The 25,024-nt window shown below is 42.8% G+C and overlaps 1 protein-coding gene across 23 annotated transcripts in view; it reads right to left on the reverse strand.

Moving 5' to 3' along the window:
- LOC308343878 (uncharacterized protein) overlaps positions 1–25,024 on the reverse strand; it is a 391,106-nt gene that overhangs the window by 151,361 nt on the left and 214,721 nt on the right. For 5 of the 23 annotated variants that reach the window (XR_013966918.1, XR_013966920.1, XR_013966923.1 and 2 more), the window contains one exon: positions 22,514–22,648. The exons of the other annotated variants lie outside the window; for them this stretch is intronic. The gene's annotated coding sequence lies outside the window, so the exon portion shown is untranslated. The remainder of the gene's footprint in view (positions 1–22,513; positions 22,649–25,024) is intronic. 23 annotated transcript variants of the gene reach the window in all.

A 25,024-nucleotide genomic window follows, 5' to 3' on the forward strand; every position in this document is an offset into this window, starting at 1 on the left:
GTCGTGGTTGGCTTCTATGGACAACTCCATGATTACACAGACCACTAAGTATTAAAGGATTCTGAGGCTGCATCTAGGCCTTTCCAGAGAGAATGCTGCCATCAGTTAGTAATATCTGCCATTGCTATGGAAACAGGGCTGGGGAGTGGGAAGATGAAAATTATATATTTGCTAGATTAGATAATCTCTAAAGCCCCTTCCAGTCCAAAGACTGGAGAGCCTTGGGCAGGAACCATGGGTCTTCTCCTTGATCTTAACCAGGAACCTGGGTTAAGAGACATTCCATGATGATCCTGATACCCAGACAGAGTTATGTGACCTGCTCCAAAGGCTTTCAGCACATGCCCTTTCTTCGTTACTTCCCAACCCAGAAGCTCCGGCTATCCATTATATGTGCCCCCATAGGTTCAATCCCACTTAAATTATCACTGGTATTTCTCCATGTAGCATCTCCCTTCTGGAGATCTAACTCCTGGTCCCAATCGCACACTGGCAACTTCCATTTACTTAATGCAGCAATAGTGAGGAATGTTTACTGAAGAGTTAGCCCTCAGCCACTGTTGGTGAGGGGGCATACAAAGGTCAGCTGGCTCATGGGCCCTGGAAAAGGTCAACTTCGAGAGAAGAGATACCATTTCTCAAAGGCTTTCTAACATGCTACAACCTCATACGTGGCTGAACCATGGGGCTGCTCAGAGAGAGGCACTTCAGAGGAGTTGAAGCCATTTGCCTTTCAACTTCATACAGAGGAAATGAGTCTTTTTTAGGCTCTTCTGTTTCACTCGGCTCAGAACTCCCCAGCTCCTTCTTACTTCTGCTTTCAGCAGGCAGACCTGGACAGCTTCTGGAATAGATATATGTCACCTGGAGGAAGATGCTCCATGTGAATGGGCACAAGAACCTGGAAATAACTGGTTAAGAGCTCAGAGCTGAAGATGGTAAGATCTAGATTCAAACCTCAGTCCTGCTACTTTCTAGCTGTATAACCTCACCAAGTTAAGTAACAAGTTAAGTAATAATTTCATTATTCCCTAGACTTCAGTGTTCCTGTCCAAAAAATGGGGACAATAATAGAACCTAGCTCATAGGATTGCTATAAGATCAAGTGGGCTCATAGTGGCACGATTATCAGTAGAATTAATTCAGTAGATATTTAGGGAACACCTACTCTGAACTATTTAGGATACAAATATGCATAAGACGTTGTTTTTTACTTCACAAAATTCCTGGCCAATGACAATTCAGTCATGGTATGATATCAAGTGCCTAATTAGATATTTGTCCAAACTACAAGGCAAGAAGGATTAATTCAGCCTGGGGAGCTGGAGAATTTCCTTTACATCATCCATATTTGAGCCTGACTTTGAGGAAGGAATAAGATTTTACCACAAGTTCTTACCAAGACATCAATGTATGCCAGAGGAGCAAAGCTTCTTGTGGAAACTTTCGAATATGGGCTGTGCCTGGAGATGATGAAGTCCCTGGATTTATTCTCTCGGGTCCAGGAGGGAGAACCCTGGAAGTCAGGAGACCTGACCTCATCTGGGCTTGCTGTGTTATCTCAGTCAAGCCACCCTACTTCTCGGTGTCTCGGTTTCGTCAACAGTCAAGTGAGATTGATTTCCCACAAAGAGTTTCCATTAGGCTTGAGATTTTAAGTAAGAGGTGTGTGAAAGCTTTGGGAAATTAAAAGAGCTATTCAAGCAAAAAATGAGAATAGTAACAAATGTTTACTAAGCACTTACTACCTGCCAGGTACTGTGCCAAGGGCCTACAAGTCATCTTATCACAACCACCATTACCATTTTGCCAGTTTACAAATTGAAAAATTGAGAAGATGACTTGCTCAAGGTGACAAAACTAATGTTGATGTGTAAGTGAGGGCAAGGGAGAGTGCCCCTCCCCCCAACCTCTAGACATGCTGGAACTACTTTCTAATTATCATGGGGTCTGGGGTCTGGGTAGATATCATGAGAAATGGAGGCACCAAGTAATATCACATCCACACCTGGATTCAGGGTGCAAAACAGTGGTCTGCTTGAATCTTGGGGTTTGCTAGACCCTAGAGAAGCACAGAGCATTCTAGTTCCTTCTGTTTTTTTATGGGGGAGATTAGCGCATAGCACAGCATTCTTCTTTGACCAACAGGAGCCAAGAAGAGCTCAATACATAAATGCCAATTTTCCTTGAAACACACCCTGGGGCACTGCCTGGACAGAGTAGGGGGCCAATCAGGGCGCGGAATACATGCCTGACTCCTGTTGCTTTGGTTGCTATGTCACTGGGGTCATCCCTGGGCTATAGGCCCCAGTCCCACAAGACACCCCACTGGAGGGCCTAAGGCTCTGAGGAAGAGCTCTCTTAATCCCTACAATGAGCCTTGGCAGAACAGAGCTAACAGAAAGTAGGCCCAAGGACACCAATGCCTCCAAGCCATAAACAGGAAGGATCAGCTGTGAGAAGCTGAGTGGGAGGCCGGCTGGGGTTCCCATGGAAGGCCTAGTGGGGAGAATGTGGACGATGCATTGGACTGCCTGGAGGTGGGGATAACTGAAGCCTCACAGCTGAGAAGGTCAGCTCAGGGCATCGGAGGACTCTCATCTACTGAGAAAGCCAAGAAATAGAAGCTCCCAAAGACAAAATGGCACCCAAGACACTGGAACTGAGAGAAATCCCTGGTTACAATTATTTCTGCTTTTGAGAGAAAGAAGTTATAGGGAGGATGGCTGCTGGTGCATAATACAGGAGTTACAGTAGGGCGACCTTGAGTGCTGACTGTCTATCTGCTATGGCCCCTGCCATTTCAGCCACTTGTCCAATTTTCTTTTTCCTCCTTCCATTTTTCCTCTTCTCCTTCGTCTCTTACTACTACTTCTAGATAAAGTTTATTGAGTACTACCTCCAAGCCAAGCACAGTGTTAAATGCTTTATGTGCATCATCTTATTTAATCTGCATAACAACACTCTGAGGTGGGTAATATATAAAGATTTCAGAGAGGAAGAAACTAAAGCTCAGAGAAGATTAAATAAGCTGTCCAATGCCACAGATCTGATGCAGCCTCCAAATCCAAATTCGCACTTTAAAGCTCATGATCTTCTCATTGCACTACCTTTCCTGTGAAACTTGTTTGTAGAGAGAGAGCCCATAAGAGGACTGTCTACCAGAGAGTGAGCTTGAGCTAAGTTTCTTTTTCTTTCTTACTGGCTATGTTATGGTAGAAATCCCTGATGGGAACTTTCTTCAAAAGGGAGATGTTGGGGCTCCTGGGTGGCTCAGTTGGTTAAGCAACTGCCTTCTGCTCAGGTCATGATCCTGGAGTCTGGGATCGAGTCCCACATCGGGCTCTCTGATCGCCAGAGACTCTGTTTCTCCCACTGACCTCTCTCCTCTCATGTTCTCTCTCTCATTCTCTCTCTCTCTCTCTCTCAAATAAATAAATAAAATCTTTTTAAAAAGCTGGGGGGAGATGTTGTGAGAGTACTCAACTGTTCTTAGATAGGGATGTAATAAACCCACCTTTTGAGGGTTTGAGAAAGAAGCAGCCCCACACCAGGGGAGGGGTCAGTGGTGAGAAAGTGAGATCCGTGTTCTAGGCTGGAGAAGGGGGAGACTTTGAAGCCAGCCCATAGCAGATGATGCTGTTGACAACCTTGATTGGAGCAAGTGAAGACAAGCTAAGAAAGCCTAAGTTCCTAGTGTGAATATGACCAGACTTGAGCCAAAGCCTCCCCCAAGAATGCTGCAGAACTATGCTTCACCAGCCACACCATACTCCAATGAGAAATCATATCACTAGAAGATTGACCATACTCCAATTCCCTCCTCAGTAAGTGTCCAACAAAGATTAACAACCCTTCAGGCTAAGTAAGCTAGCCCTGGGGTTTGGAATAAGTCAAGGGGTGATGGAAGACTCTGAGTTTGCTTCAGTAAGTCATGGTAGGATTGTTTGTTTGTTTGTTTGTTTGTTTTTAAGATTTTACTTACTTATTTGCCAGAGAGATAAAGAGAAAGAGAGAGCAAGCACACAAGCACAAGCAGGGGAAGTGGCAGGCAGAGGGAGAAGCAGGCTCCCCGCTGAGCCAGGAGCCCAATGTGGAACTCAATCCCAGAACCCTGGGATCATGACCTGAATCAAAGGCAGACTCTTAACCAATGAGCCACCCAGGCATCCTGTCATGTGAGGATTTCAAGCAATTACATGGAAAAATAAGAAAATTGATTCTATTCACACATTTAAGGTTGCTCCCCAAGCAGTGATATGACAGAATTTTCCTTTGGTGTTTCTCCTGTTAGTCCTTTTATTCTGTTGGCGAGATATGACAAAGGAGTAATTGGAATAACCTGCTCAAGAAAGCCATAACTCAGGGCACCTGGGTGGCTCAGTGGGTTATGCCTCTGCCTTCAGCCCAGGTCATGATCTCAGGGTCCTGGGATCCAGCCCCATATCGGGCTCTCCATTTGGTGGGGAGCCTACTTCACCCTCTCTCTCTGCCTGCCTCTCTGTCTACTTGTGATCTCTCTCTGTGTGTCAAATAAATAAATAAAATCTTAAAAAAAAAAAAAGCCATAACTCACCAACACAAAGATGGTTTTTCTCCCCTAGTCAAGTCAGCATGGCCATATATGGCTATTCAGGCTGTACACTGCTCAACTCCAAGGGGCACTATTCAAATAGACCATGATATAAATGGTTTCTCCAGGAGTTATGCAATAAAGAGGCAATGAACTGCACTCTCCCATCTTTTAAGAATCAAGTCAGACATATCCTTCTCCACTCTGCCCTCCCCAAAGAGCCCAGCTGACAAGAATCACTCCCTCTTTTGTACACAGTGTACTCCCACAGTGTATACTCTACAACAAGACACTTCCTGCCTGGTAGTTACTGCTTCATGTGAATAGCTTATCTTTCCCACCAGACTATGGTTCTTAACCCTTTTGGAGGAGTCCTGGGCCCCTTTGAAAATCCTATCAAAGATACAAACATTTCCCCAAGGGGGGAAAAACATGTAATTTTGTATCCAGTTTTAGGAAGTTCATGGATGCCCTGAAGTCCATCCACAGCAAGTTAGAACGTAGCTTCCATAAAAACAAAGACAGTGTGTGTCTTGTTTATGATGGTACCCTGAAAATTAGCACAGTGCCTGAGACACAGTAGCATAATAAATGCCAGCTGAATGAAGGAATGATTGAACCCTGGGAAGGTCTTGAGTGCAGGGTCAGTGTCAGAGCCATTTCTTTAGCCTCAAGAAGGTTTCCAGGACAATAGACCCTCAACCAACCTGACATAACACTCAAAAGGCCAGCTGATAAATTAAGGCTCAGTCCCCTTCTGGCACGGGCACCTCAGCCAGCCTGGCCCATCCAGGCCCAGCCAGACAAGGAAACTTTATCATGCACCAGAGTCTCCACCATAGAAAGGCAGTGTCCCTGCTTGGCGAATGGGAAATCTAATCTGACACAATTGGCTCTTTTGGCCACTTAGAATCCTAAGAACTTATGCTTCCCTTCCTTTCTGCCCAAGGAGATAGAGAAGTTTGTTTAGGGACATGAATGATAATGTAAATAAAATAATAATAACCCCTTTTATAATTTGAAAATTAAACCGCCCTCCACACGTTCACACGCATGAGCTCTTCCAGTCTTCGTACAACATCCTGTGAAACAGGTATTGCTCTCATTTTACAGGTCAGGAAGTCGCGGCTCAGCAAGGCCAAGTGACTTATCCAAGTCACACCGCCTGTCAAAGGCTAGAACTGGGCACCCTGGAATTATATCTGTTTTCCTAGATTCTTTTGCTGACCTCAGGCATCCATCTGAGCAATTACTGAATCATGTATTAAATGTCTTCCACATGCAGATGTCAGCTGATTCTGAGTTTAATCTATCTAGGCCATGCCCCAGAGTCTTTCTACATCAAGCTAGCAAAGTTAATCTGCTCAGCGACTATCACCTGCCACAGGCCTCCAGCTGCCAGAGGCTAGGCTAAATCTGACCAGGGACTGCCACAAGGACTCTCTTAGGTCAACGATCAGCAACACAGTGGACCAAAATGGCCCACCTCTCCTCTATTACCAACTGCTGGTCACAGTGACTTCTCAATCATACCTCCTCTCCGTCAAGAGTAGGCTAGGTATATCCTCACTCCTGGGCCACAACACAGGAAGCACAGAAATTGGACAATTGGAACCTCAGCTACCACAAAGAACAGTACAAATAACTGAAGGAAAGAAAGTGAGATTGGGAAGTAAGTGAAAAGACCTTTAAGAGCAGGGACCCCCTCCTGGAAGGAAAAGAAGTCCGTGGGGGGCACTCCTGGTGTTCTTTAAAGACACAAAGGTACATGCCTCTGTGGATGATTCAGACTTGCTTTCTTCCACCTGTATCAGAAGTAAAGAAAGGTAAGCGCTCCCAAGGCAACAGGCAAATTTTAGGTTAAGTACCAATAAGGACAGAGGAGTGAATGAGACTGTGGAATGCCCACCCACAGAGAGTTCCAGAGTAGGATTTGCAACCTCCAGCATCAAATCGCTTAAGGGCAAATCACCGTGCACTGAGATGAAGGGGTAGATCGACAGACCTCTACACAGGGTTCCCTTCCAAATTTGAAATTATATTGTCACCTCAAATCAGGGTAGTATCTTATAGTTGTACAGACTTTACAGTGTTCAAAGCACTTTTATGGAGATTGGATTGCCTTTGACAATTCTGGAAGATGGTCTGGGAAGAAATTACTATCTCCATTTTACAATAAAGAGTGAGATCTAGGACCCATACAGGACAATGCTCCTTCTACCACGCTATGGAGGACCATGCATCTTACCAGCTGGTATTTCAGCTCTTAGCAGCTCAGCTGACAAAGTCTGGATCTTTAATGCCAACCATTTGGATTTCTGAGAAAGCCCAGGGAAGCCCGTGCACAGACACTGAGGCCTGGGGTTGGACACAGCATAGTCATAGCAGCCAAGAGTGAGAAATTACAGTGACACCCCTTATCTGGCCGGAGCTGCCTGAAGATAAGTAGAAAAAGTGCACGTCACAGCTACTTCCTGGGTTTGTGTTCAGACAACCATGGCCCCATAATCCCATTAAAAAAGACTCAGGTCATGAAATGCTTCTCTCTTCCTGCCTTTTTTGTCTTCTCTCTGTTCTTTGCTCTCTCCCCAAGCCTCCTTCCTTATCTTACTGATAAGATAAGAGGCATGCTAGTCCTCACCTCTCACCTCTTCCTGTAGGACAGAGAAGCCACTCGCACGATGACAGGTGCTGGGAAAAGTCCCTTGCCCCCAAAGATCACCCTCTCATAAGAGTTAATGTTCCCAAAATGAAGGGCAACCTGACATATGTATATTAATTAGTTAAATCGCTAGCAACTTCGTGGGAATTATTTTATCACAATGTGTCCCTTTGCACCAGGAGTGGTTCTATTGATGTATCTAGTCAACAATTGTGCTAGACACAAAGACACATGGCTCCAGACCTCCTGGCAGTCCTGGTCTGTTACACAGCTTCCCACAACTCTGTTACAGGAGTGCATATCCTAATCTCCCTCAGCCTGCAGGCAGCTGGGCAGCAGACACAGGGGTAGCCTGGCCTCCCCTATGAAGTTCTCATTTGTCATTTTCTATGTGTGCTGCATCATGAGAAAGGCTGAGTACTGGTTTGGTGGGTCTACACAGTGAAATCCAAGAATCCTAGAGAGGAAGAGACAACCCCAGACCAAAGAATGGGAGAGCCTAAAGATAAATGTCACTTCACAGTATGTGTGGGATTTACCACACTCCCCACTGCCACTCCCAGTCCATTCACACACACACACTACCACCCAAGCAAAGAATTGCTATGGACTCTGCCTTTTAACAGCATCTGATCTTGAGATCAGGGTCCTTGAGAGCCTCTGACTTCCCACTTGCTGCAATTTCCAAGCCTCCTGAGATGTGAGAGGTGAAGTGGCCCAAGACCACTTTATTACTTAACTTGCTTACCTTCCCTTATCTATACAATGGGTATTCTAATAGTACCTAAGTTGCTGTGGTCTACTGAAGACTAAATGAGATAGTACAAGGAGATGCTTAATACTTGGCAAATAAGCATTCAGAAATATTAGTAGCCAGGTCTAGAGCCTTTCCGTTTGGATTTGTGGTAGTGTTTGTTTTGTTTTGTTTTGTTTTGTTACCAAATTACCCTTTGTGTCATGGAGAGGGGGGCTGAGAAATTTATGATTCAGTTCCTGATTCAGGGAAAAGACCGACCCTTTGAAATCTCACCAGAAGAGCACTTTGTCCTGCTGCAGAGTTTTGCACCTCCCCATGTCTTCTGTATTTCCTGATAGAGCAAAGCAGACCCCAAACTGAGGTCTCCCCCACCATTCTCAAGACCAGCCTCTTGTATCAAATTACAGGAAGATGATCTTTTCAAATGCAACTTTGATATCAGACTAGCCAAAAAGATACGGTGCTCTGGTCTTAGTGACACAATTCTTATCTCACTAGCAATTCTTGCAAAAGAAAGATATGAAAGTCTCATTCTTCCACAGAAGGGCTTGAGTAGAATTGAAGATTGTGCAGTTCAGGGGAGACTTGCTATATAATATCTGAAATCGCTAGACATTTGAAAGCAGAAATGTCTTTCTCCTTTGAGTATTGCATCCTAACTGCCATCCAGAGATGATTTATATGTGCTCATCCTTATTACAGACTACACATAATAAAGGCATGATAGAAATCATATCTGCATAGATTCAGGCAGCTCTGGGAGAGAGGCTGCCAGTTTTGTTTGACAAGACACTCAATCAAGCAAAAAGGTTTAAAATATTCCAGGAGGATCTCACTGCCTGCTCAAGACTGTATATTTTTATCCAGGTAACAGAAATCCTAATTGAGCACAACATTAGTACTCATTTTTCCTAACTCCTTCCTGCAATAAGAAGCACCAAAGGAAAATTATGGAAACACTTTGCTTTTGGGGGCTAGGGTTATGAAGGAGGAGAGTTTGCCATTCGGTCGTTCTCATAAACTCAGGCATTGCCATTTGTTTGGATGCTTCTAAGTAGAAAGTGAGGTCAGTGCACACCATGCTCAGAAAGAAATACACACAGCTGAGTTTTTCGCTACATTTTTGACTCACTGTGTGAAAACTTGCCTTCGGGACTTCTTCATATGCTTAAATCCCTTTTAAAGTCTTCTTTGCCCTTAGGTTTATAGTAGGGTCTAAACTTACAGGGGAGGCAAATGAGACACTTACCCAGGTGCAAAATTTAAGGGCATACCAAAAACTCAGGAATCAAAAGAAATAGTTTAATGCAATTAAAAAAAAATGAAATGAAGGCCAAAAAAAAATCCATAGTGAACAAAATACCAGAATTTTAAATAAAAACAGAAACCCAGTCTATAGTTGCACAATGTTGCCTCAACTCACCTTATCCCAGCTTCAGCCCTGGATCCGGAAAAATTCATTTGCAAAATCAGGCCAGCTGGTCTGCAAGTTACATTTTCCTGATTTTACTTCTTAATGTTGCATTAAAATATTATTTATCTCAATTCCTGCACTTTTCATTGCCTACTTAAATTTTGCCCAGGAGGAAAACACTTCACCTGCCTCACCCTAGACCCAGCCCCAAAATAGACAAAGATGCTCCAAAACCCTCCAGGAAACTTAGAAACCCCGAATTCACTCATTTAAATACCCCCTCATCACCAGGCCATCCAGTGGCACCGAAGACCTTTAATCCAGACTAAAGGGGAGCAAAAGCAAGGGTGTGGGGGAAAGTCATCATCCTCCTTCCAAAAAGAATCTCTTTTCTAGCCATTACAAGAGCTGACAGGTTGATAAAATGTTTCAAGGCATAATGTTCAAACAGAGAAAAAATTAAAAATGTAATAATAAAGTTAAATGTAACTGTTTTAAAGCATAATTCTTTTGAGAGACGAGTTTTATGTTGGACCAGCATTTGAAGTAGCAGAGTAGTCATTATTAACAGGAACCTCTGAGAGAGAAGATTTAAATCACCAAAGTAATAAAAGCAGAACAAGGACTAGCACCTTGAAAGGCACTTGGAGAGAAGATTGCATACAAATGCAATTAAAACGATGCTTATAAAATACTAAGATGTTAATTGGGTTCGGTCCCAGAAGCCCCAGCAGTACAGTATGTCAGAAGTTAGCTGGTTTGAAGTTTAAAAAGAGTAGTTTAATTTGTACACCTTGTCCTAATTACAGAGCTTTCTGCAGCCCACGTATCTGTATGGTTTATTGTAGCTTGGAGCTTTGTAAAACAAACACACACACCAGTTAATTGGGTTATTGCGATGGAAAATTGGGCTACAGAACAGCAGCCTCTCTTGCTGGCGTGCCTTTACGGCTGGTAATGAACGCTCCAGCCACGTCAGGGAACCCTGATTTGTAAGGTGTGCGGTTTACAGCTTGGTGATTCTGTTGGTCTGAGGAATCGGAGGTGATGCCGTGAAAACAAAGAATCACACCAGATAATGTTCCCTCACGACCATGCTCCCGCCCCAGCTGGCTTGTTTAGAACTTTTAACACGGCCACCCTACTCCCTGGTCCCTGCCCTTTCAAACATCCCAGCCCCCCGTCTGAAGGCCACGTTCTCACATTAGAGCCCTAAGCCCCCGGAATGGAGCAAGGACGAGGGGCTCCTCCAGTAGGCCTGTTTTTAGAGCACCTGCGGGGAGAAGGAGACGCTGTGAGGTGGTGGTTTTTCTCCTAACCAGCAAATAAATACGTAATGCTATCAAAATAGGACCATTAAATCGGATTAGGGGTGAGTGTGGCTGAATCATTTTCCAGGAGTCCTATTGGAACGTGCTTCCCACGGTTGGGATTCAGGCCATTTCGTGCCTGAGACTGGCAAACTTCCTTCACGAGAGAGGCCATAAAGCTGTGACATATCCCGGGTTTACGGCCTCTTGCAGTCACTCTCCCCGTCCCCTTCTACCTCTAGCTGCTAAATGTGAATCCTAAATGAAGTGAGACGAGGGTACTGGGACTTTTATTCCTAGGCCAGCTAAATTATTCATCTCTGGGAGGTTCAGCGTGAGCAATGAGGTAGCAGAGAGTGTGGAAAACAACAAATGCAAGATTTCCAGCCCAGAACCCAGCTTGTGGAAAATACAGGAGGGCCCCTCAGTCTAGCCCCGGACAGACCCAGAGCAGTTTTCCACACGGAGTCTGTGGTCCAGGCCAGTGCCAGGTGGCTGACACAAAGCAAACCCAGACAGTCAACACCTCATTCCCACTGCGCTTCTGCCTGGGTGCAGCGACACTGGTTCCTCAAAAGAGAGAGGAAAGGGGTGCCTGGGTGGCTCAGTGGGTTGAGCCTCTGCCTTCGGCTCAGGTCTGATCTGGGGGTCCTGGGATCAAGCCCCACATCGGGCTCTCTGCTCAGCGGGGAGCCTGCTTCCTCTCTCTCTCTCTCTGCCTGCTTCTCTGCCTACTTGTGATCTCTCTCTGTCAAATGAATAAATAAAATCTTTTAAGAGAGAGAGAGAGAGAGAGAGAGAGGAAAGTAATCTGGTAAATGAAGCACCCTAACGAGCTGATGTCTCCAAGTTTTCTCCAATCAAGAATACTGCAGCATAAAAGAGAATCACCATGGCTTGGCCATGCTTTACACAAATTGGAGTAGGAAGGGCTTGCAAGCCAGGACCCTCACCCAAGAACTCATTCACCATGCAGAATGGACTTCAAAACTCTCTTAACATTGGGGATAAACTTTCCAATGTGCTGTAAAGAATCTCAAAATGCAAAGTCTGTCTGGTCAATGAGCTGATATTCGGGAGAGGCAAAGCCCGAACCTGGCTGTAAGGGCTTGTCTGGGGGATCGAGCAGAGTAGGGATAATTATCTGTACCAACGATCTCCCTGGACCTGAAAATTTGGACTTAAAAGTGTTTACTTTGGGTTAATCAAAATCCTAAAGGGAAAATTCCCCTGTCCCACAGTCTGGATTTTAAGTAAGCCTGGCCATGCTTACTGCCACTTAGCATGCAGGAGACATGGAGCAGAGGCTCAGCCCTGTGGGTGATCCCAGCCCACTACTCAGCAGCCATGTGGCCTGGGCTACACACTCCTCAACTACTCTCTGCCTCAGTATCCACATCTGTAAGCCAAAGACAATTCTATTACCTCCCTCGTGGGGTTCAAAGAACCAATGCAGATAAAGTACTTAGGATACGGCCCAGGACACAACAAGCACTAAATAAATGTTGCCTATGATAATTACTACTATTCATACTATTCTTGTTTTACAGACGAGGAATTGAGGCTCGGAGAAGCTGAGTAATATGCTCAAGGTCACACACATACAGAGGTGAAAGGGCAGAAATTCACATTCGAACCTAGGCATTTGGAGCCCAAAGCCCAAGATCTTAATCATTATGGAGGGCAAGTCTCCCTGAAGTGGGTAGTCCCTCAGACCCCAGGACTCATTTACCCAATCGGGGTCTTTTCCAACTCATAACCTGGAAGAAAGAGGGGGGGGTAAGTCGGGACATTTGAGAATACCATGGTGCCCGAGACAGGGTGCATCCAAAGAGAGAAAAAAAACTGCAGATCTGAGAATCCCAGGTCACAACAGACACATCACCCATTTCACAATCCCACTAAGATGGGTCCCAACCCTGGGAATCAGACTTAAGGACAGTGGCAAAGAGAAATTCCTGCAGTGCAAAGCTGCTATGGTTTCTGCTTAAAATTGACTTTGAGGTTGTATTAAGAAGCGAGAAAGCGTCAGCAAACCCAACCTCCCTGGCTCCGACAAGCCTGCGGCAGGCAGGTTATTATTATTATTTATTATTTGTTGATGGATATTCAAAGCCATCAGTCAGGTCTTCCCCCGGGCCAGGAAACCGAGGAGCAACAGAGCTGGAAATCTCGCACTTGGTTTCCAGAGCTGCTCGGGAAGTGAGTTATTAAAGTACACTTTGCTATTGCTATCTGCTCTGTGGGGTGCTTGACCCTACATCTGACTGCAGGCTTCTGCTGTCCCTGCAATACAGGCAACAGAAAGTCCTACAAATTGCAAAGAGGGACTCCAGGATAGGGTGAGGAGGAACTGGACGGAAGCAGGAGAATGCAGGAACTTGCTGGAATGGGGATTTCAAACCCTTGTTTTGAACCCTCTCTGCCTTAACCATTCATGACTCCATAACCACTGGACTCAGTGAAACCAGAAGATGAAGAAATTGCCCATGTAAAGATGGATGAAGCTGTCGATGGCGATAAAAGTCCATGGAGTAAGAGAAGAGTCACTTGCCATATCATGTCACAAGGGTGAGTAGTGACTATATTCCTCCCCAGCATCTTTCAAATTTTTTTGACCTTGACTATGACCCACAGTTACAATAACCCCCCAGCACCTCATGCACATACTCATAAAGTGAAATGAACATTTCACTGAAACAGTACTCACTTTTACCCCATGGGATGCCCTCCGATTCTTTCTATCATCTTTTCATTCTCCTTTTTTTTAAAATCATGATGAAGACCCATAAGTTAACTTCATACCCACTATAGGAATAAGAATCCTCTTGGGATTAAGAATAAGAATAAGAATCCTCTGAGAATGAAGTCAGGGAACCAACATTTTTGACAACAAGCACTCTGATGGTTTTCTTGCACACTAAACTACGCCTTCAACCCTCAGCTGCCTCAGCTTGTCTTCTCAAGGAACTAGTGAAATCAGCCAGGAACTCTCAAAGTCTGGAGGTGACCAGCTCTGTAACACCTACTTCACATCCGTGTTGCTTAATTTTGTGTGTCAACTTACCTTCCCTATGGTGGCCAGTTATCTGGCCAGACACTAGTCTAGATGTTGTCGTAAAGGCATTTTGTAGGTATGACTTATTGTTACTATCAGTTGACCTTAAGTAAAACAGAGTATACTCCATAATGTGGGTAGGCCTCCCCCAGTGAGTTGTGGGCCTTAAGAGCAAAAACTGAGAAGACAAAGTTTTCCCAAAGAAAAAATTCTGCCTCAAGACTAACAGAAATCCTGCCTGAGCAGCCAGCCTGCCAGCCTGCCCTACATATCAGACTTGCCATCCCCCCAAGTGCATGAGCCAATTCTTTAAAACACATACACATATACACAAATATATATGCATATACATATAAAACTCCTAGTGGTTCCTCCTTGTGGTTCCTTTTCTCTGGAGAATCCTAACTGACACAAGATCCTAAGTCACATTTACCATTCTGTGAACGTCTTAAAATAAAAAAAGAGGATGTTTACTCTGGCCACATGGTGGAAACTAAAGGGCAGGAAGAATTGAAAGAGACTTGAAATCTAGATGAGATAGAGGCACCTGAGCTTGAATAGTGGGGATGGAGACAGGAGGGTGTGTTCCCAAGATGTTTATGAGCCATGAGAATTAATGGTCAATTTCTTCAGGAGTTTGAAGGAGAGTAAGGAATACAGAACGATGCCCAGGGTTTTGACTTGGCATGGTGTGTAGAAATAAAAAAGAAAGAGCAGTTTGGGAAAGAAAGATCATGAGCTGAAATTTACGCGGTTTCCAAAAACCTGCAAGGGAAGATACCTAGGAGGTGGCTGCTACATGTATCTGGATTTTAGAATCAGATCCAATCTATAGAGATATTTTGGAGTCATTCGCTCCATAATAAGTAGTACTTGAAGACATGGGGGTAGATATGTATATTAATTAAGACGTTAGTTAAGACACAAATTGTATGAACCAAAAAAGTTGGGGGGGGGCGGTGGCAGGCAGTAGTATTTTCTGGCTCATGTGTTTAAAAATGCAAGAATATGCTGGCATTAGATACAGTTGCATAAGGATGTCCAAATATCCAAATAGCACTACTAGGTATCAGCCTCTATTTCTTATCTGAGGGTTTCTCTCCCCTCAATGTGGGAAAATGAACACCGCCAGCACATCCAGACTGACATCCCCCAAATTTAGTAACCTCCACATAAAAAGACTACCTCTTTGCAAATAAATCCAGCAAAAGTTCCAGGGCTACAGGTTTGGGCTGCTCCCCCAACTCTTACCTGTTTTGCTTCTCCTCATTCAGGTCTGAGCTCAAATTTCTCAGTTTCTAGTGAAGACTTCCCTGACCACACTGTCTCAGATAGCTTCCTACCTCAATCATTCTTTTTACTTTTATTCCACTTTATTTTATAGTACTTGCCATTACCTGATATTACCTTGTTAATTAATTTATGCACTTATTAATTGTTTTTATCTATCTTCACACTGGAATAGGAGCCATGAGCACAAAGACTATCTAAATTCTATTCACCTTCTGGATTCCCAGTTTCGAAAACAGTACCTCCTGGCACATATTAGGTGCCCGATAAACATGTGTTCAATAGGCACTAACTATGGTGGGCGTATTTACCACAAAAATGTTAAAAATCATGCCCCCCCCAACCGAATGCTGATTGTTAAACATTCGCCAGCATACCAGAACCACATATACTGAGATTAGGAGAGGTTTTGTTGGTTCCACCACAACAAATCAATTCGCTTTAGCTAAAGGAAGAGTAGGATGAATACTAGGAGGGCCAAAACAGCAGATGGCCACCGTAACAAAGTTGACCAGGAAAAGGTCATAAACCAAGAGAGATATAACAGTGATAAAATCTTGTAGGATACCAACATTTAAAAGAAAAGTGGATGAAGTAGAACCCACAGAGCATATATTGAGAAGGAGTCACCAGAAATGAGAAAATCAAGTCATTGTGATGGCACAGAAGCCAAGGAAAAAATGAATTTCAAGAAAGAAGAAATGGTCCATTCTATCTTACACTGAAAAGGATCAAGGGAGCTTAAGGTAGTAGTTCAAAACTAGGGTCTTCATTTGATTGATGAGATGGCAAGATTCTGACAATCACTGGTCCACATTTCTCTATTGGGCAGAATTAACATATTGAAAGTTATTTAAGACCCCTATCTCTTTTTCTCAACTACTGGGGTTCTTTGTGCCTATGGGATAAAAGCAGGGCTCTACACTTTATGTGGCTCATTGGAGTACCACTGGCACAACAGATCCTATTCTCTCCTTGAGTGATATCACCTTAAAACTCCAATTTGGTTGTGCCAAACACTGCTATCAGATACCTCAGCTTCAGATACCCCGCCCAAGATTCAAATGCTTGGAGAAAAGGCTGATTCTGCCTGTTCTGGGTCATATACTTACCATGGTGATCAAAGAACAGTGACTCTTCCTAGAAGAATAGTGTGTATATGGTATATGTATATGTGCATATATGGATGTGTGTAGTGTAAGTGTGCATGAACATGTATGTGTATGTGCATATGTATGTGTGTATACATGTAGCTACATCTGTATATCGTACATGTGTATGATTCTATGCATATGAGATTGTGTATGTGAGTGTATCGTATGTTTATACATATACGTGACTGTGCACACATGCTAGGGAGGAACATGCTGGGAAGATAAAGTCTACAGTCTCAGATATTTTTTGTTAAAATCTATAAGATATTTTTGAACTTCAGTAACATTCCCTACCAGCTATGTAACTAGTATATATAGCCTATTATCTTTAAACACTAGTTACTCCCTTTTATAAAATGGGAATAGCAGTACTTCCCTTTCAGGGTTGCTCCAAGGATAAAATAAGACAATGCATGCATGCAGTACTGGTACAACTGGTACAATAATCTTAACAAATAGGAGTTACTATTCTTACTACCTTATTATCTCTGATACGCTATGGTGTTCATAAATAGGTCAAAATCAAGTCCAAAAAAAAAGTCCTATTCAATCTCATTGTGTCTGCCCCAAAAGCATCACTTTGGGAAATTCACTCTTGTCCCAACCCCAGGAGGCTACTCCCTCACTCTCAACTCAGGGGCTTTGTTAATGTGCTTCTTTCCACCTGGAATATTTTCCGTTCTTACAATTCTACTGCTAAATTCTTCCCCTTACTCAGAGCTGGGCTTCAACCCACCATTCCCATTTAACATTCACTGACCCCTCCAGGCCTCCTTAATCTCCTACTCCTCTGATTGACAACAGTACTTACAGGAAAGATGCGACTAGATCCAAGAGTTATGGCCACCTGAGATGCTACATTGAGAAGGATTCTGAGACTGAAACCATGTCCAGAATCAGCAAGAAATGAATTACAGTGTCTGACATGGGGTGCAAGAAGTAGCTGCTGTGAGCTACCCAGCACATGGTTGCAATACTTGCCATATTAGTCTTTCATCACACAAGATACTGTACTATTCACCTAATGCTTCATGTGTGCTCTTCCCTTGAAACCAGGGACCTCGTTTCATATTTTTTATTTACGCCCACTCTAACTAGTGTGGTGCTAAGTATGAGGCAAGGAATCAATCAAGGCTGGTGGGAAGAGTAATTCATTCCTTGATTGGTAGCCAAAAAGCATGAGGTCATGTACTACAAACTCAGAGCATCTGGGGACAATGAACAAATGCAATCCCACAACCCCCCCGCAGGGACCATGGGGACAGTGGTATGGTCGTGGCTTTTTGACTGAGCTAGACTCCAGTCTACCTATTAACTGGGTGGCCTAATGGCCAGGTCATGTAACCACACCAAATGTCAGTGTCCCTATCCAAAAAGAATGGGGCTAATAATATCCACATTGCAGGATTATTGAGAGGATTAGAAAAGATCACATATATAAAAGGCTTGACCCAATTCTGGGTAGAAAAGAGGCATTCAGTGTATCTGAATTTCATTTTTCAAGATATGAATAATATATTTGAGAAGAATTCAGAAAATAGGGAATCCCCTCCTCCCCTCCCACTTGGCTGCTAGCCTACTCCCCACCTTCTGCCCTCTCCACCATCCCCTTTGCAGGTAATTTGGAGCTCTTCCTACTAGCACAACAGGCTCTCTTTATAAAGGAGAAGGGAGGACTGGAATGTTCAGACACGTTTTCCACTGAATCAAGCCTATATTTCTCAGGCAGGAGCTAAGCATACTTAGACATGTGGAATGTCAGCCAGGATCAACAGAGACCCTGGATTACCCTTGCTTATGTAATTTTCTGGGGAAATCCAGGGCATTAAAGTCACTAACCACTTTGCTTCAGTTGAAATAGTGCCTCCTTTTAGAGCCAAATGTCAATCTAGGATAAACCATACATTCCAACCCATAGATGAAGCATTTATTTTTGAAAACAGCTACCATTTATTGAGTACTCACTATGTGCTAGGCACTATGGTAAGAACTTAATAGCCAGAGTCAGACTTTATCCTCCCAACAATCTCAAGAAGTAGTTCAAACTACTGCTTCCCCTCAAATCTATATAAAACCCAGTCATTATCTGAAACGCTGTGTTTCTGTGGTAATTAAAATGCACAGAGACATTGCTCCCCCCCCCCCGGGCTATATCTCTGCCCCGCCAAACACTCAACACAATCACCAGGAATCCAATGGAGAGAGATGCCCAGGGACAAAATCCCCAGTCTTGCTCCAGAGCACCCAGAGATTTCCTCCAACAGTATCCATTAGCCCTAGCAGACGTTCCTGGTGTAAATCACCACCCAGCACTAGATGAGAATATAGTTATTATAACAATTGCTGCATTGCATGATGCTTGTGCCATTCGGAAATGTAGGTCTAATTAGCTCTAAGCTCTAGAAGATTTGACTATGGCAGTTTCATTTTGGCTTAATGCTCGGTGCCTGGTGTAAAACCTGAATTTATTACTCTTTTTTTAATCATTTCTGCATGGCTCAACCAGTCGTATCAAAACTACTGCATGTTATAGACTTTAAAAAGTGATTCCCTGTGGGCATTTTAAGGTATAGGATCTATTACGAGAAGATATATATTTGACAGCATTCTGTTTATTACTCAGTTCCGCTACATTGTTCACGAACCCAGTGAAAGATGTTCACAGTGGTAAGTAACACTTTATTCCAGGAAGAAGAAACACAGGCAAATTCCTTCAGTAAGTACTCGAATCGGTGTGTGACAGGACTAATGGTCAAATGCTTCACATACTCCATCAAGACTTCACAGGTAAGAAACTGCTTTAGTGCTACATGGCTCCCTAAATTTTATCCAAAAATATTTTTGCATTAAAAGTAGTGGGTCTCAGCAGTAGATAATCTATGTTACATTTCTGAACGTTTTAAAGAACAAAACCCAGGTAGCATCATCCCTCCTAACTCAGCCCCTGAGAACAGCTGTTTAGAGTTAGAAATGGAAGACATCCCTGTTACTCCTTCTCATATTTATTTCTTTATTCTGTTTGTGCCTGAACTAGTCCAGATCTGGGCCAAGTGTCCTGGGGAAGCTAACCCAGAGCCCTAACCTCACTGAGCCAAACCAACAAACCCCAGCACTTCCTAACCTCCAGAATTCTTGTGTGCAATAATGCTACTATTTAAACCACTTTCTCTTGGACAATCTGTCATGTGCAGCCAAAAGCATCCTGATTAAATCACTAGAAAGAGTATAATCTTCCATCCTTGAAGTATACAAATAGGTAGAGAAGAACACGTACTTGACACTTGGACCTAGATACACATCTTGACTCTCTCATTTATTGATTTATCTGTCTCCCTACTGGACTATAGTCCTCTTGAGGATAAGGAACATGCCTAGGTTATTCTTTATTTGTAAAAAGAATGTACTAGTCTTTTACAAACTCAAACATCGTGAATGCAGCCCAGGCTCTGCCATTTACTAGTTCTGTGACCTTTGAGCAAATGATTTAACTGCTCTAACTAAAAAAAAAAAAAAAAAGTTAGAAAAATAGTACCATAATACCTACTTTATAGAATTGTAATGTGAACTAAGATAATCCATGTAGTAAACTACTTAGCACGGTACCTGAGACAATGAAAGAATTTTTTTTCAAAGACAGTTAATAGTAGTAGTTTTGTATATTTACCACCTGCCAATTTAATAAGAAATTGTTGAATCAATGAGTGAATGAATGAATGCATGAAAGAATTAGTGAGTAAATGGATTTGAATGTTCCAAAAGGCATAAACCTTAGAGACTTGAGACACTGGGAATTAACTTAGAATTACTGATACGCCAAAAAAAAAAAAAAAAAAAAAAAGGAAATTAACTTGGGTTGTGATATAATTTTTAAATCATGGACTTTTCAGCTTCTTTGTATCAAGTTTATGGTTTCTTATTCATTTTTAAGAATCTCTAGGAAAAAATCTGCCCAAAAGCAATCTGTTCTCTTCTTGGGAAATAGTCTCTCTTGATCTTGCTCCCAAGGACACAGAGGAGAGATGCCTCCCACTTTCATGTCCAGGATCAGCTTTCCAAAGCTGAAAAGCACCTCTGGCTTCTGAGGCTGGGCTTCTGCTGACTCTACCTATGTCCTCTGCATCATTCCACTGTATCGCCTGGCTTTGGAAAGCAAACATTTTGGAACATTAGCCACATCTCAATCACATGTAGAGGTGCTGTAGGACACCATCCAAACTGACATATTCATTCTCATAGTCACTGGGAATATTGGCCCTTTCTCTGGCAGCTGCTCACATCCAGTGATTGCTCATTTCTGGAGCACAAAGGTCTAGTCCCCTTGCTTCAATTCAGGGCAACCCAAGGTCCATCCCAGTCCTGAGGCCACAGTCTCTGCTACAATTCTACATCCACCTCTGTCCAATCTTACTTCCTCACTCCCTCCTAGGTGTTGTTCCTGCAAACCTGCCCCAGGAGATACCTTTCTCTTTCTCACTAGTCTCAGAGTCTATTTCCAGGAAATCTGGCCTAGGACAGAATGATTTCAGGTGCCAGAGATAATAGCAGTGGGTTTTTAATGGAGGCTTCAGTACATAGGCATGATTAGTCAAATCATTGGTAGTTGACAGTTAAACTCAATCTCCAGCCCCTTTACCCTCCCAGGAGGTCGGAAGAGGTGGGACTGAAAGTTCCAACTCTAATCACAGGCGCAGCTCCACTGGCAACCAGCCCCCATCTTTAGCTGCACTCTAAAAGTCACCTCATTAACCTAATAAAAGACACTTTTTTTGTTCCCATCACTTAGGAAATTCCAAGGGTTTTAGAAGCACGATGCCAGAAACAGGGACAAAGAACAAATACATACTTCTTACTATAAATCATAATATCATACCCTTCAATCCTCATTTCTGAAGACTGTCAACTGGAAGGAACTTTTTCCAGAAGTGAGTTGTCCACACAGTAGGTTTTAGGTATTTAGCCAAAGACCCAAGGGCATAATAGCTATAAAGGTGGTAAGAAGTAGTTGGATTCCAAATTTAAATTTAACGTAGTGGCAACAAGATTTTCTGATGGATTATACATGGTTTTAAAAGAAAGACAGGAAGGAAGGAAGGAGGGAAGGAAGGTAGGTCAGCAATGACTTCAAGATTTAGTCTGAGCAACTAAAATAAAAGATATTACGGGGAGAAATAGGCTTGAGGAATAAAATTAAATTGTTAAATTTTAAGCATGTTAAGCTTGAGTCATCTAATAGCCACTTAAGTGGAACGTTAAATAGGGAGTTGGGACTCGAGTTAAAGAGAGGTCCAAGCTGAAGACACAATTTGATCATTATTGGCATACAGATGGTATTTAAAGCCCTGAAACTGATGAGATCATCAAACGCGAGTGGAGACAGAGCAGGGTCTGAGGGCACTCCAGTATTTAGCAATGTAGGTGATGAGAAGGAGCCAGAAAGGATATTGAGAAGGAAAAATAATGAGGTAGGAGGAAAACCAAGTGAGTATGGTGTCCTAGAAGCCAAGTGAAGAAATACATTAAAAAACAAGGAGAGAGGGACGCCTGGGTGGCTCAGTTGGTTAAGCAGCTGCCTTCGGCTCAGGTCATGATCCCAGCGTCCTGGGATCGAGTCCCGCATCGGGCTCCTTGCTCGGCAGGGAGCCTGCTTCTCCCTCTGACTCTGCCTGCCACTCTGTCTCCCTGTGCTCTCTCGCTCTTTCTCTCTCTGACAAATAAATAAATAAAATCTTTAAAAAAAAAAAAAAAAAAAAAAAAAAAAAAAAAAAACAAGGAGAGATCAATTGCTAACAAGTTGAACAAGATGAACCCTAAGAAGTGATATTTGGGGGCGCCTGGGTGGCTCAGTGGGTTAAGGCCTCTGCCTTCGGCTCAGGTCATGATCCCGGGATCCTGGGATCGAGTCCCGCATCGGGCTCTCTGCTCGGCAGGGAGCCTGCTTCATCCTCTCTCTCTCTCTCTGCCTGCCTCTCTGCCTACTTGTGATCTCTGTCTGTCAAATAAATAAATAAAATCTTAAAAAAAAAAAAAAAAAGAAGTGATATTTGGTCTTGGCAATATGGAACTGAATCACCAGCAACTTTGACGAGAGTTGTTTTTGTCCATAGTGGAGATGAAAGCCTGCACAGAAGAGTTCATAGAAGAACGACAGAGGTCTCTAGTCAAACGACAGAACTGCCTGGAGTTCTGTGCTAAGACTGTGAAATTAAGCCCAAGTTCAAAGAGTGCTATGCTCCATTAATGATGTCTTCCATGAGTACAGGATAGGAAAACAGTGGTATGTACAATACGTACTTACTATTCTTAATCCAGGATCGTCATTCACTCCGTATTCTCTGTACACCTTTTTACTCTATAACCCACTTGGGGGACTCGTTAATGGTTAATTCAATGTTGTTTCAATGAACTTCTGGTTTTTCAACATCCAGTTATTCTTGAATAGAAAAAGATTTTTTATTAAATTCCATGCCCTGGTTGGATTGTTTTAAACCAGTTTCCAGTGTACCACGGAAAGTAATTTATGAGAGTTCTGAACGAACTCTGTATGCCTTAAGATATCACATCTCTGTGAATAACTAAATGACTACGCAAAAAGCTTTCAAAAGGGTTAAAAAAAATCACATTTGACTATGCAACACATACTTGCATTTCCTGTCTCCCTTTTCTCTGGGAGTCAGGACTAGGTAAGAGAGATTTTCACATATGCATGTGAAGTTATTTCTTTTCATTGAAGCTCAAAAGGCCATAATGGGGCATCTGGGTGGCTCAGTGGGTTAAAGCCTCTGCCTTCGGCTCGGGTCATGATCTCGGGGTCCTGGAATCGAGCCCCACATCGGGCTCTCTGCTCGGCGGGGAGCCTGCTTCCCTCTCTGTCTCTGTTTGCCTCTCTGCCTGCTTGTGATCTCTCTCTCTGTGTCAAATAAATAAATAAAATCTTTAAGAAAAAAAAAAAAGGCCACAATGTACAGTAAGAAAAACTGGTAGGAATAAGAGGTACACAGAAATATTAAAATTTGATTCAATGACCAATGGATTTTCAATATGACCACATTTTCTCCAAGTCTTATATTTTCTCCTGTTCTCTGAAAGCATTTCTTTGGTACTCATTTCCTTAGGAAAATATTTCCTAGAAGGGTATGTGCTATGGTCTTCAAAAGTTAATTTCCCTTTAAATTTGCATGCCCGCATTCTAACACTCAGCGCATCCTAACTGCTCAGAGTTGGAAAGTTTCTTGAGTTATCTTTTTCAAAAATCTATTCCGTGTGTGAATGAATCCTACGTCCTCTATCCCTGACAGATGGCCTTCAGATCTCTGGTTAAACACCTCCAGTAATGGACAACTCACTTCCTTGGGATAAAGCAGTTCCCTCCAGCTGTCAGACTTCTGAAATGAGAGTTGAAGGGGAACCTGGACGTTCAAATAATTGAAGGGATATGCACATACGTGAGTTTCTTTTCTCACACAATTTGTAGGGTTATATAACAAGATGCTCAGGTTCTTTGGTTATCTGGGGTTGACTTCTTTTGATTCTTCTCTGATTTCTGAGACTCCAAGACAGAGTAAACACTCTTCATTTGTCAAGTAAATGCCCTCCAACTATGCCCAGACTTAAGAGGGTTTCCACTGAAATAAACTCAGGACTGTCTGATTTTTAAATCTCTTTTGTTCTTGGCCTAACAGAGAGGCATGTAGTTGGGAGGGTGGAGGGACAACTGGCATAATGACCTCCTAGTTCTCTAATTATGGCACCAATAATCCCCCTTTATATTCTGGTGTTTTGTAGCATGTTTATGGTTTTGTCTTGTTTCATCTTTAAGGCCAAACAAAAGCTGACTCCAATTGCCACAAACTCATGAGGCCCTAGCCACAGGCCTCAGGCAAGGAAACAAACAAATAGAATGCATGGGAACCCAGTTTCTCAGATTAAATATGACAATGGTGTAGAGTCCATATGTCCCAGGAAAAAGAGGACATTTAAAAAGTCTCCAGAGTGCTCTGTCAAATAGGATCATCCAGGACCCATGCAATTGTTCATTTTTCATCCTCAGTGGAATGTCATATGGATTCTGTCCTTCACTTATGCTTAAAGATGGATGGCCAATTGTGTAAGCCTGGTGTTTTTCATTAATTATTCTGCCAACAAAGCTTTAAGTAAAGTCATTTAATTTAGGCTTTGCTTAGTGGGTTATAGAAAAATCAGTATTTATTACTATATTTTTTTACTCCTCCCATCTTTTATTACTATTTTTATTAATTTTTATTTTCCATAGGACTCAACCAAAGAGACTAGCCTTGAAATTTTACAAGCCAATTCCCCATTGATAACACAAAGCATTTGATTTATTGCCAGGAGTAAGCAATTTTGTAACTTATGCTTAGGTATGTCCAGAGAAAAGAAAGAGTAAGAAAGTAGAACACACACACACACACACACACACACACACACAAAGAAAGTAGAACACAAAATTTGGTTTTTTCCACGTGTGATAAGGTAAGAATGTGTTTTAGTTCATCTGTGGATTAGAAATGCTTCTTTACAGACTCAAATACCAAAATGACATTCTCATCTATTCTGGGGGTGGGCGGGATAATTTGGTAAGGACTGATTTTCTTTTTTTTAAGGCCAGCAAGGCAATCTGGTTATATCCATCATTACCCTTAGTTAATGACCTACTTGTTTGTTAGCAGCTGCTGTTGGAAAGGTACCTGGTTTCTGACAGTAGTACCTCATTGCTAGTTGGAGTGAGAGAATGAGAGGAACCAATGGCCTGCCTCAGGGCCATGTGGGTGAGTGGACCCAGCTTGAA

This window comes from Martes martes (genome assembly GCF_963455335.1).
Source record: "Martes martes genome assembly, chromosome: 5".
In the NCBI taxonomy this organism is placed as follows: Eukaryota; Metazoa; Chordata; class Mammalia; order Carnivora; family Mustelidae; genus Martes; species Martes martes.